Source organism: Magnolia sinica, chromosome 10 (assembly GCF_029962835.1).
Source record: "Magnolia sinica isolate HGM2019 chromosome 10, MsV1, whole genome shotgun sequence".
Taxonomy (NCBI): Eukaryota; Viridiplantae; Streptophyta; class Magnoliopsida; order Magnoliales; family Magnoliaceae; genus Magnolia; species Magnolia sinica.
Genome location: NC_080582.1, coordinates 34,028,426 through 34,042,249, shown reverse-complemented (window position 1 = coordinate 34,042,249; position 13,824 = coordinate 34,028,426). Strand labels below are relative to the sequence as shown.

General features: G+C 37.2%; 1 non-coding gene across 1 annotated transcript; it reads left to right on the top strand.

The window, feature by feature from the left end:
* The first annotated feature begins 11,909 nt into the window (after nt 1-11,909).
* Nucleotides 11,910-12,016, top strand: LOC131217966 (small nucleolar RNA R71). The gene has a single exon (XR_009157546.1). It is a non-coding gene; the product is annotated as a small nucleolar RNA R71 (small nucleolar RNA).
* The last annotated feature ends 1,808 nt before the right edge of the window (nt 12,017-13,824 follow it).

Below are 13,824 nucleotides of genomic sequence, written 5' to 3'. Positions count from 1 at the left end.
CGGCCTGATTTGATATACATGAGGCCCATTGGTGAGGCCCGATTTAGTATACATGAGGCCCATTGGTGCGGCCCGATTTAATATACATGAAGCCCATTGTTGTGGTCCTTCACGATGTATATTGGCCCGTGGACGGGGCCCACCCGTTTGTATTGTTAGGCCCATGTAATGAGGCCCACTTGATATATGAGGCCTAGTATTGAGGCCCATGTAATGAGGCCCATATGATATATTTGGGGCCCAGGTGTAAGGCCCACCTATTATGTATTCAAGGCCCGATGTGATGTATGTTAGCCCATATGACGAGGCCGATGTGACATAAATAAGGCCCATCATGATTTTATGTGAGGCCATGGGCTCACTATATGTTTGGTCTTATGTAGGCCACTCCTTGGGAGCAATGTTGGTTAAATGTCCACATTGATGGGCAATGATGGTTGGATGTCCACATTGTGACCTTCCCTTAGGCCTTGTTAGACCCATTCTCATCATTCTCTTAGTGGGTTAACCCAAATAAGTGGGCCCTATTCGCCATAGACGGATGGCTCCGTACTAACGAATTTGATTTAACCACGGCCGAGGGCCGATCTTTATATTATGGTTTGATCGACCGTTCATACATGGATCCCGCTATATATATAGGCCGATTGTATACGCCGATTCCGATCATCGAGGCTGATTATCGATCGATTCAGATTATCGTGGCCAATTGCCAATTAGCGATCGAGGTTGATTATCGTGACTGATTACTAATTTCGATTGTCATGGCCGATTGCCGATATCGATTATCGAGGCCGATTATCGATCGATTCCGATTGTTGTAGCCGATTGCAGGTTCCGATCATCGAGGCCGATTATTAGTCAATTTTGATTATTGTGGCCAAATGCTGATACCGATTATCGAGGCCGATTATCGATCGATTCCGATTATTGTGGCCGATTGCTGATTTTGATTATCGAGGCCGATTATTGATTGATTCTGATTATTGTAGCCGATTGCTGATTCCAATCATCGAGGCCGACTATCGATCGATTCTAATTATCGTGACCGATTGTCGATTAACGATCGAGGCTGAATATCGTGACCGATTGCTGATTCTGATTGTCATGGCCGATTGCTGATTCTGATTGTCGAGGCCGATTATCGATCGATTCTGATTGTTGTGGCGATTGCCATTCCGATCATCGAGGCTGATTATCGATCGATTCCGATTGTCGTGGGCGATTGCCGATTAGTGATCAAGGCTGATTATCATGATCGATTGCCGATTCTGATTATTGTGGCCAATGGCGATACCGATTATCGAGGCCGATTATCAATTTTTTCTAATTATTGTGGCCGATTGCCGATTTCGATCATCACGGCCGATTATTGATCGATTCCGATTATCATGGCCGATTACCGATTCCGATTATCGAGGTCTATTATCGATTAATTCTGATTGTTGTGACAGATTACAAGTTTCAATCATCGAGGCCGATTATTGATCAATTCTGATTGTTGTGGCCGATTGCTTATACTGATTATCGATCGATTCTGATTGTTGTGGCCGATTTCTGATTCCGATCATCATGGCCGATTATTGATCGATTCCGATTGTTATGGTCGATTGCCGATTCCGATTATCGAGGCCGATTGTTGAGGCCTAATGAGATGTATATGAGGCCTATGTGATGAGGTCAATTGTGATGTATTGAGGGCCAAGCGATGGAGCCCATTGTAATATATGTTAGGCTCATGTGAAAGGCCCAATGTGATGTATATGAGGCCTATGTGATGAGGTCTATTGTGATGCATTGAGGGCTAGGCGATGGAGCCCATTGTAATGTATGTTAGGCTCATGTGAAAGGCCCATCGTGATGTGTATTAAGCTCTTGAGTGAGGCCCATGGTGTTGTATATTTGACCCTTGTGTGAGGCCCTAGGCCCACTATATGTTAGGCTCTATATGGGCCATTCCTTGGGGGCAATGTTGGTTAAATGTCCACGTTGTCGAGGTCAATTATTAATGCCAGATACTGATACCGATTATGAGTATGTGACAGCATAACATCATGATACATGCCCATACACATCATCTTCATGTTTGTTATGAGATGTAATTGACCATTGCATATGACATTGGGCAGGTTGTTATGAGACTCCCAGATACGTGGAGGTTATCTCACATGAGCGCACGGTATGCATAGGATTGATGCAAGACTGGATTGTATGACTCATGCATCTTGCATTGTGTGCCCTAGTGACATCAGGGCCGTAGCCTCCACAGGCATATCGTTGATGGCCAGATGGGACACAGAAAATATGTTTTAGCATACGGGCGCCATAGATGTCCCTGGGTAAAAATTCCTAAACCTCTGTGGCCAGGAGACGCCCCAACGTCGAGATTGAGTAGATATATATGAGCGCATGAGGGGTGAATACCAGGAGGCCTCGTCTCCCACTGTGTTATGGTCGATTGGGAGGGGGTGTGGCCTTACCTGCTCGAGGGTAAGGGGCATAGCTAGGCTGAGTTTGACCAGCTCGTGAATGGGCTGCTATCAATGTGTCGGGTAGATATTGGCTAACTACTGTCTAGGTGGATAGTGAGGTCTCTTCCACTTGCATGGTCGCGCGTTAGTGGGCGGCGATTTGCATGTAGAGTGTACTAGACCCCGATGATAATCCCAAAGAGAAACCGTACTGATATGTGAACTTATCAAGTTGGAGTTGCATATTCATTCATTCATTCACTATCCACTCGGGTTAGTGGTGTGCAATTAATTATCGTGTACCTTTGTGATGGCAAGAATTTTGGTTGGGCATGCGACTAACCTGAGATCACGAGTCTACTACATTGAGTATGGCTATCCAAATTTAGGTATGAGACTGGTTTGGATAGAAGTCCCTTGTGATGGACTCCATAGCCTGCGATACTACGTACTATCATTCCGACTACACTCCAACTTGGTCATTTCATTCACACTGCATATTGCATTGCATCATCAGCATCTGATATTTGGCTTATTATCCCCGCATTGCATAGCTGATCTAAATTGCTTCATCAGTATATGATATTATTTTTTTTAATTATATTTTTTGCATCTCACAATCTGGATAGGGCTGATGGTATTTATTGGCCTATCAGCATGTTTTCGTATTACTCTGATATCGTATGATTTATGATCTTACCAGTATTTCTGATATTGTATGATTTATGGGCTTATCAGTATGTTCGCTTACTCTGATTACTCTGATATTGCTTACTTGCCACTTACCTTGTGTACACACTTTCACCACCTACTAAGCTTTTTATAAGCTTATGCACGATAGATGCGTGCAGGTGGCATTAGGTTGCAGCAGCGTTGAGCTTGGAGTATGCAGCTGACCTCTGGAGCTTTGATTTTGTCATATATATTTTCCTTTCAGTATTGTATTCAAATATTTATATTAGTGGATATGTGATGATGATGTTATCTTTGTGATTTGGGTAAACTTGTGGTTATGCTTCTTACGAGATAAATGTACATTGAAAAATCCTCCTTGTAGGATCCCATGATCGGAACCTGGTGTATGAGCACTGGGAGCCAAGAATGGGGTACTATGGAGGCTGTCGGCACTGGATTTGGCGATCAGGATTCCTGTGAATCTGATTTCTGGCTTTTGGGCGTGACAAGCAATATATAGCAATATCAGTTGACTGAAGTTAAAGCATAAAAACATGGGAGAATCAAGTGAGTGAATATTCAAAATGCATATAGAAATACAATAGTTCATACACATGATAAGCACGGATGCATTTGAAACTAGAGGAATGAAATTATCACTAAGTACCCATAGAAATCAGATCATGAGAGTGTAGGAAATGTTAAATCTATCACCATTCAGTATTTAATCCTCATATAATATCCTGCAGACATGATTCATTCTCATAGACAATCTAGAATTATCAGTAATGATCAATCAGAAGTAAGGCTCATAAATAGTAGCATTCTTTCAATGAGCATTCAAAAATAGCTGCCCAAGCTTGGCAGCAATTACTATACTAACCATAAAGATTCAGCCCATCCATGGGCATATCAAAATAAAAATATTTTCCTCATTTAAAGGACGAACAACCCCCCAAAAAAAAACTGACTAACAACCACCAGAAAATGTTAATTTGTTCAATGTTACCTGACCACCACATACATAATAGGTACGTAGGGCATTCAAAAAGATACTCATGCCCTAAGTATAAATTTGTAAGTCGTGTATGTGATGGCATAAGAGCAACTGTCATTATGGTGCTGGGGCTGAGTGAGATCGTGCCGTGTCATCTTGATGGCATGTCATTAAATCAATGAGCTGCTGTACTGTGTGCTGCACTCCAGCCACCATTTTCTCCAAGGCTAAGAAACGCTCATCATGCTTCTTTAGTTTCTCTTCTATCCGCGCCACTTGATTGCTTGCCTTCAAGTGCAGAGGTTCGTATGTAGTATCTCATAAATACAGGGTCGATCCCACAGGGAGATGAATTGTGAGAAAGAAAAAAAAATCAAATGCAAAACAAACTAAGTAATAAAAACAAAACTGATGATTTGATTTTGGAATTTTTGAATGGATGTAATTCAACTGAATAAAAGAACACCCAAGCTTCAAAGTTCCACACATAGGTTAATGTTCCAAAATCATGATGACTTGGATAACACAACTAGGATATGAGCACTATGGTCATCCTAATCGGAAAATAAAATAGTTTAAATATTTTAATAAATGATATAAAAGATAAGAAAATAATGGATTCAAACCATTGACATATATTCTCAAGCGCCAGTGATTTTAAGTATTCAATATCTATAGGATAATGAATATCAAAGAAATATAATAGGTTAAGAACATCTCTTATCTAGGAAATTTGATTGATCTAGGGTAAGCCTATCTATCAATGTGGATCTCATATGATGGAAACATATGGATCTCACAAGAGGATTAAAAAAAGAAAAACCTAAATAATAGATAACATGCATACAACATTCTTCTCATCATTAAAACAATCAATCATCATAATCTTAAAAAATTATTAAACCCATGTGCTTCTCTTCTAGCTTGGGTTAGAAGGAACTTAGAAAAACATAACTAGAATAGAGAAAGAAAGAAACAAGAAAAAATAAATGCAAATAGAAAAAAGAAAAAAACAATTTATAAAACTTAAATAAAATTGAAAACCCTTTAAAAACCCTAAATCATGCTCTTGAATGCTTTAAATGATCTCTTGGAATGCCCTAGGAAGCCCTATTTATAAGTAGGGAACTCCAATTTTCGTACAAAGTTGAAAAACCCTAGAAACCGCCTTAAATATACGTATTTTCTCAAAATAGACTTCTCGCTACATAGTTCGTTTAAAATAAACTTCCTACTGCAGAGTTTCCCAAAATAAACTTCACAGCTTCAGAACATAGTTTTTCAGGACGATTTCAAGATTCTTACTTCAAATCTTCGATTCTCTTCATTCCTCACTTGGTTTTCTTGGATCTTTGGCATATGAATTCTTCATTCTTGGTCTCTTAAGATCCATCCCTTGCCTTGGTAATTCTTGAACATCAAATCCATGCTTTTTAGCACCCCTTTTCAATCCAAGCTCTTAAATTCACCTTGCAACACATATATGAGTAAAATAGAATATTAAGATGATTTATGTTCATAAAACCAAGATATAATGGGGAAAATTATGCAATATTTGAGTCTCAACACACCATCCCAACCAGCATTTTGCTATTCCCGAGCAAAATAAGCGAAGAAAAATAAAAATAAGAATAAAAAATAATTCTATAAATAAAATTAAAATGAAAACAAAATTCTAACTACACCACTTTCGTAGGTAATCTCGATTGCATTTAGCATATACAACAAGCCTTTAAACCCCTAGGTTTCCCCTAGTGGACGAGTTATAGTCTCGTGAGGGTTTTTAGAAATGTTACCCACAAACATTGAAAACATGAAACATATTTCAACACTCAGAAATTTATACAATTATGCCTCCATTCATCATATGAATTCCAAAACAAAACAATACTTACCCTAAATCTGAAGTTAGCTAGAATCTTAATTTTCTAATCCATTACATCCTTAAGTTTAGAGATCTAATCAAAATTTAGAATAGTTATGATCCAATATCCTTAGGTACTCCGTGACACTAGTCTAACTTTGAGAAATATGCATGTTCCCTATCCTAACTCTTTTCAATCATCCCAAGAACATGAAATCTCTAATTATCTTATTTTTTTCATGACATTTCTTCTTTTATCATCTTATCCTCATTATTATAGACCACCCTTAGATGAAGATTCCCATCGAGTTTGCTTCAAAACATAAGGTATCGTACTTGTAATGGTAATAATAATGGATACTTAGGTATCCTTACTCCGGATTACTAACACGATTGTTATGGTCATTACATTCATGCTGTATAATAAAATTTTATTTTTTCATCACTTTTTTTTCTTCAATATTCTCTCTTTTAAGCATATATCAATGGTACTAGTTCATTGAACCTTGTTTGAATCAAAATTTGTTATTCTAGTTCACATATCATATTCCTCACTTAGTTAGCTAGGGTGCGTTGTGAATTCAGTACATCAAATTACAACTCACTTTAAACTAGTGATTAGATAATTGAACTTAAGTTTATAATTTTTAATTATCAGAATTCTTACTACTATCAACCTAGACTAAGTATTAACTTTGCTTTTAGAATTCACAAAATATCATGTTCACATTATTGTATATAAAAATATTATTTTGAAAATGTTGAATTTTTTTTCCATAAACCTAAAAAAAGAAAAAAAAAACTTAAACCTAACTGAAACCTAAAAATAATAAAAATAATAATAAAATAAACTGAAACCTAAAAAAAAAAAAAAAAAAAAACCTTCACATGGATGACTATCCACACCCCCCAACCTAAAATCTACATTGTCATTAATGTAATGATAATGTAATGCAGAGAACAATAAAAATAAAAGAAATGGTGGATAGTACCTGCCATGAAAAACTCACCTGCTATGTGACACTAAAAAAATTGAATATGATACAAATCCTACACAAATGCTCCGTCAGACTAGGAGCATCAATCTGAATATTCTGGCTCATGAAGAGGGACGGACTCCTCTCCCAAATGAAAGCTTTCCACATAAGGCTTCAACCTCTGACCATTAACCTTGTACACATTGTCATTACGTGGATTCTCAACTTTAACAGCCCCATAAGCATAAACATTCTTCACAATGAAGGGTCCTGTCTATCTTGATCTTAACTTTTTCGGAAAGAACTGGAGACGAGAATTGTACAATAGGACCTTTTGCTGAGGTTCAAAATTCTTCCTCAGGATATTTTTGTCATGAAAAGCTTTTGTCCTCTCTTTGTAGATTTTAGAATTTTCCTAGGAGTCTCTCCTCAACTCCTCTAATTCATTCAACTTTAATTTCCTTTGTCCACTTGCTTGATCCATATCAAAGTTTAATTTCTTTATTGCCCAGTAGGATTTATGTTCCAATTCCACTGGCAAGTGGCAAGCTTTCCCATACACCAATCTATATGGAGACATTCCAATCGAGGTCTTATAAGCAGTCCTATAAGCCCATAAAGCGTCGGATAGTCTAAGGGACCAATCCTTCCTATCTGGCCTTATAGTTTTCTCTAAAATGTGTTTGATTTTTCGATTAGAAATCTCAGCTTGCCCACTCATTTGTGGATGGTATGGGGTGCTCCCTTTATGCTTGATGTCATATTTCTTCATCAAAGCCTCAAATGTCCTATTGCAAAAGTAAGACCCGTCATCACTAATGATGGCCTTTGGAGTTCCAAATATAGAAAAAATATTTTCCTTGAGGAATCGTATGACCACTTTGTTGTCATTGGTCCTACTTGGAACTGCCTTAATCCACTTTAAAACGTAGTCCACACCAACCAATATATAAAGAAATCCAAAAGAAGATAGAAATGGGCCTATAAAATCAATACCCTAACAATAAAAAATCTCCAATGATAAAATTGGGGATAAAGGCATCATGTTACGTCGGGACACTCTTCCCAACCTTTGACATCTATCACAAGCAATAAGAAAGCATGAGTGTCTTTAAACATGGTGGGCTAGTAAAAATCATACTGCAGGATTTTTATAGTCATTTTTTAGCAGAAAAATGGCCACCACATGTTTCCATGTGATAAAAGGAAATAACACTTGAACTTCATCCTATAGGACATAACGTCTAAAAATCTTATCAGTCCCATATTTATATAAATACGGGTCATCCCAGAAGAAGTTCCTAACCTCGGTTTCAAAATGCTTCCTATCTTGTGACTTCCAATGATATGATAATTTTTTCGTTACAAGATAGTTCACTATATCCGTATACCAAGGCAATTTGGTGATCGCAAATAATTGTTCATCAGAAAAAGTATCCTAGATATGCATCTCCTCAGTGGAATCATCTAACACCAATCTAGAAAGGTGATCGGCTACTACGTTTTCTACTCCTTTTTTATCTTTTATCTCTAAGTCAAGTTCTTAGAGTAGGAGGATCCATCTCAAAAGTCTCGGCTTTGCATCCTTCTTAGATAGCAAATATTTCAAAGCTGAGTGGTCCGTGAAAATGACTACTTTGGATCCCAGCAAGTAGGACCTAAACTTATCCAAAGTACAAACTACTGCAAGTAACTCTTTTTCAGTTGTTAAATAGTTTACTTGGGCCAAGTTTAGAGTTCTACTTGCATAGTGAATAACTTAGGGCCGTTTATCTTTCTTTTGGCCCAAAATAGCCCCTATGGCATAATCACTTGCATCGTACATTAGTTCAAAAGGATATGTCCAATCTGGTGGACGCATGATGGGTACAGTGGTAAGGGATGATTTAATTTTTTTAAAGGCACTTGCACACTCATTTGTCTACTTAAATGGAACATCTTTTTGAAGAAGATTAGTCAAGGATCTAGTAATGACACTAATGTCCTTGATGAATCTTCTATAAAAATCAGCATGCCCTATGAGTGATCTAATATCTCTAACAGTTTGGGGGATAGGTAGATTAGCTATAATGTCGAGTTTTGAGCGATCTACCTCGATTCCATTTTTGGAGATAACATGACCCAAAACAATTCCCTTTTGAACCATGAAATGATATTTTTTCCAATTTAAGACAAGGTGTTTCTCTTCACACCTAATAAGACAAGAAATAAATTGTTGAGGCATTCCTCAAAACTACTCCCAAATACGGAGAAATAGTCTATGAAAACCTTAAGAAACTTCCCAACCATATTTGAAAAAATGCTTAACATACACCATTGAAAAGTTGTTGGGGCGTTACACAATCCAAATGGCATCCATTTGAAAGCAAATGTGTCAAATGGACAAGTGAATGTGGTTTTCTCTTGGTCTTCAAGGGCTATCTCTATTTAGTTATATCCAAAATATCCATCAAGAAAACTATAAAAGGAGTGACCTGCTACCCTCTCTAAAACTTGATCAATGAATGGTAGAGGGAAATAATCTTTCTTTATGACCTGGTTCAATTTTTTATAGTCAATGCAAACACGCCAACCAGTGGTGACATGTGTTGGTATGAGTTCATTATTAGAATTCTGCATAATAGTTATTCTGGATTTCTTTAGGACTACTTGAGTTGAACTCACCCAAACACTATCGGATATTGGGTAGATGATTCCCACATCCAACAATTTGATCACCTCATTTTTTTATAACTTCCATCATGTTTGGATTGAGACGCCTTTAAGGTTGTCTAATTGGTTTGGCGTCCTCATCAAGGTGGATCCGATGGGTGCATATAGAAGGGCTTATACCCTTGATGTCAGAAATGGTCCAACCCAAGGCTCCTTTGTGGTCCCTTAGAACTTTCAATAATTTAATCTCTTAATCCTTGTCTAAAAATGAAGAGATTACCACAAGATAAATTTTATTTTCACCTAACTATACATACTTAAGCTCATTTGGTAGTGGTTTTAATTCAAGCTTTGGAATATTGGTTGGTGATGTCAGAGGTTGCAAGTCCTCGATAGATAAGATTTGAGTGCGCGGTCTCCATTGGTACATACCAATGTCTTGGGTGGTAGTGCTCTCATTATCATCATAAATTTCAACAAGCACTTTTTCTAAATCAGAATTTTTTAAGTCCCCAATGACTTGAATCAATTCCTCAGCCAAACTAGGTTCCAATTCCTCTTCTTCTATCAAGCAATCCATGAAATTCAACTCATGGATTTCATTATTATCAATGGGCTGCTTACATAGATTGAAAATATTTAGCTCTAGAGTCATGTTACCAAAAGACAAGTTCATCATTCCATTCCTGCAATTTATAATTGCATTTGAAGTTGCTAGGAATGGGCGGCCTAAAATGATGGGAACTTGAGCGCTAGCATTTATACATGGTTCAATGTCAAGTACAATAAAATCCACGGGGAAGTAGAATTTCTCCACTTTGACTAACACGTCCTCTAAAATTCCCCTTGGTACCTTAATAGAGCGGTCAACGAGTTGGAGTGTAATCGTGGTTGGTTTAAGCTCGCCTAATGCCATTTGTTTATAAACTGAATAAGGTACTAAGTTGACACTTGCACCCAAATCTAGTAAAGCATGCTCAATTTGAAATTTTCAAATAATATAAGGAATAGTGGGACTTCCCGGGTCTTTATATTTGGGTACAACCCTTTGTTGAATGATAGCGCTCACTTTCTCAGTAAGGAAGGCCTTTTGTGTACATTTAATTTCTTCTTTACAGTGCACAAGTCCTTGAGATATTTAGCATATGATAGAATTTGTCTAATGGCATCAAGCAGAGGAATATTAACAATAACCTTTTGGAGCACATCCAACACCTCTTAATATTTCATGGGGACAGTTGGATTCTGAAGTTTAGATGGGAATGGAACTGGAGGCTCATATGACTTAAGTCTCTTTATCCTTTTGTTGTTGCAGCTCTTAAACCATAGCCGATTCATCATTTTCTTAAGACAGTGGCTCATCCTCTGGTATTTCTACTGGTTGCATTATCTTGTTATCGATCTCTTTTCTACTTCTTAAGGTAATGATGGCCTTAGCTTGTTCATGATATAGCTCACTTGGATTTGAGTCTCCAATGAAATGTGTGTTTCTAGGGTTTGACACAGGTTGAAAAGGAATGGTGCCTTTTTCCCTATCATTTAGTTGAGTCTCAATCTTAGCCACAGTTGTCTTTAATTCCTGATTTGATTGGATTAGAGACTGATTCATTTGAGCTTAAGAGTTCATGAATGTGGTCAATGCATCCTCCACAGATGATCATTTTGGTGGGGGCACATATGGTGCATTGTTAAGTGTCCCAAAGAAGTTATTTTGTGGAGGCATTTGAGGTGCATTGGGCGCATTAATTTGTGGTCTATTCCTCCAACTAAGATTAGGATGGTTACGCCAATTTGGATTGTACGTGTTTCCCATTAGTTGCATAACTGACCTTTGGTAATTATTTATAGCATTTGCTTGATCATGCTCATACGTGATATTTTGTACAACTAAGATTATTGGATAATCCTTTGTGTCATGATCTGTACCACCACAAATGCTACAAAAATTGCCTAAGGAAGTGTTTGCTTTAACCATATCAACCTTCCTAATTTCCAAGGCTTCGACCTTTCTAGCCAATGCAACGAATTTTGCATTAAAGTCGTCTTCCTTTCTTAGGACATACATTCCCGCTTTCTCTCTAGGAATGGGTCTAGTTTGGTCTGATTTAGCAGAGACATCCCATGTTTGCGTATTTTCTGCTAACATATCTAGAAAATCCCAAGCCTCATTATGATCTTTGTCAAGAAAGGTTCCACCACACATAATCTCTATGAACTGACGGGTATCCATGGTGAGCCCCTTTCGGAAAGCATCAATCACGTGCCATGGTTCATAACCATGATGTGGACAAGTAATTAGAATGTCTTTGAAGCGCTCCCAAGCTTGAAAAAATAGTTCATTCCCCTTTTGGGAGAATGACATGATTTCTTATTTTAATGTATTTATTTTGTGCTTGGGAAAGAACTTTTTCAAAAACTCTCTACTTAAGGATTGCCATAAAGTGATGGTATTAGGTCTTAGAGAGTTGAGTCATGCTTTGGCCCGATCCTTTAGAGAAAATGAAAATAACCTAAGCTTAAGTATATCCCTATTGCCATTATTTACTTGTAATGTTTCAATTACTTCCTCAAAGTCCTTAAGGTATTAAGTAGGGGCTTTTAGAATCCAAGCCATGAAATTTAGGAATTAATTGAATTAGACCTGGTTTAAAATCAATGTTCCCTCTGTGAGCAAGGAACACTATGCAAGATGGTAAAGTTGATCTCTCAGGGTGTAAATGTTCATGTAAAGTCCGTGGTTGGTTTAACACATTCATATGAACTTCATTTTCATCCTCAAGAGGAGGATTATGTTGATTTTCTCTATTTTGATTTATAGTTGGATCTAGCATATTTGGATTTGGATTATCAACTGGGTCTGCCATGGAATCCAAGTGATGTTGAGTGTCTCTTCTAAGTGAATGATCAAGGCCTGGAACTAGTCCCCCTTCAAAGGAGAGTCGATTGTTTTGATCCCTACTCCAACGGGACATAAACCATCCACACCACACAACAAATACCACTAATTCAAATAGCAAGTATGATACTTAAAATAAAAATTAAAACTTAACCAACAACCCAGGCGGCAGGGCTAACCATGAGGGTTCAGTCCACAAAGCAAAATAAATCAACAACCTAGGCGATAGGGCCGACCATGAGGGTTCAATCCATAAATAAATAAATAAATAAAAGTAAAACTAATGCAGAAATTAAACTATGCTAATATGGAAAATAGATTCAGCGGATGATCTTTGTGATCAAACAGCAACTGTAGGACAACCATAGCACTTGGGTGATAAAATCCCAAGCAGGGTAACCTTATGTCATAGTTTGTGCTTGAAAGACCCAACTAAATTTATTTTTAAAGAAAAAGAAAAGAAAAAAAAATCTACAGAAAATTTGGAGGGTTTAGAAGAGAACTTACCTTAGAAGAAAACTTACCTTAACTATCTTGCACAGATCTGATCTATCTCAGTCTCTCCCCGGCAGTGGCGCCAAAAACTTGATTGCTTGTCTCCAAGTGCATAGGTTCGTAAGTAGTATCCTGTGAATACAGGGTCGATCACACAGGGAGATGAATTGTGAGAAGGAAAAAATCAAATGCAAACCAAACTAAGTAATAAAAACTAAACTGATGATTTGATTTTGGGATTTTTGAATGGATGTAATTCAACTGAATAAAAGAACACCCAAGCTTCAAAGTTCCACACATAGGTTAATGTTCCAAAATCATGATGACTTGGATAACACAACTAGGATCTGAGCACTATGGTCAGCCTAATCGAAAAATAAAACAGTTTAAACATTGTAATAAATGATATAAAAGATAAGAAAATAATGGATTTGCACCATTGACATATATTCTCAAGCGCTAGTGATTTTAAGTATTCAATATATATAGGATAATGAATATCAAAGAAATATAATAGGTTGAGAACATCTCCTATCAAGGAAATCTGATTGATCTAGGGTAAGCCTATCTATCAATGTGGATCTCGTATGATGGAAATATATGGATCTCACAAGAGGATAAAAAAATAAAACCTAAATAATAAATAACATGAATACACCATTCTTTTCATCATTAAAACAATCAATCATCATAATCTTATAAAATTATTAAACCCATATGCTTCCCTTCTAGCTTGGGCTAGAAGGAACTTAGAAAAACATAACTAGAATAGAGAAAGAAAGAAACAAGAAAGAATA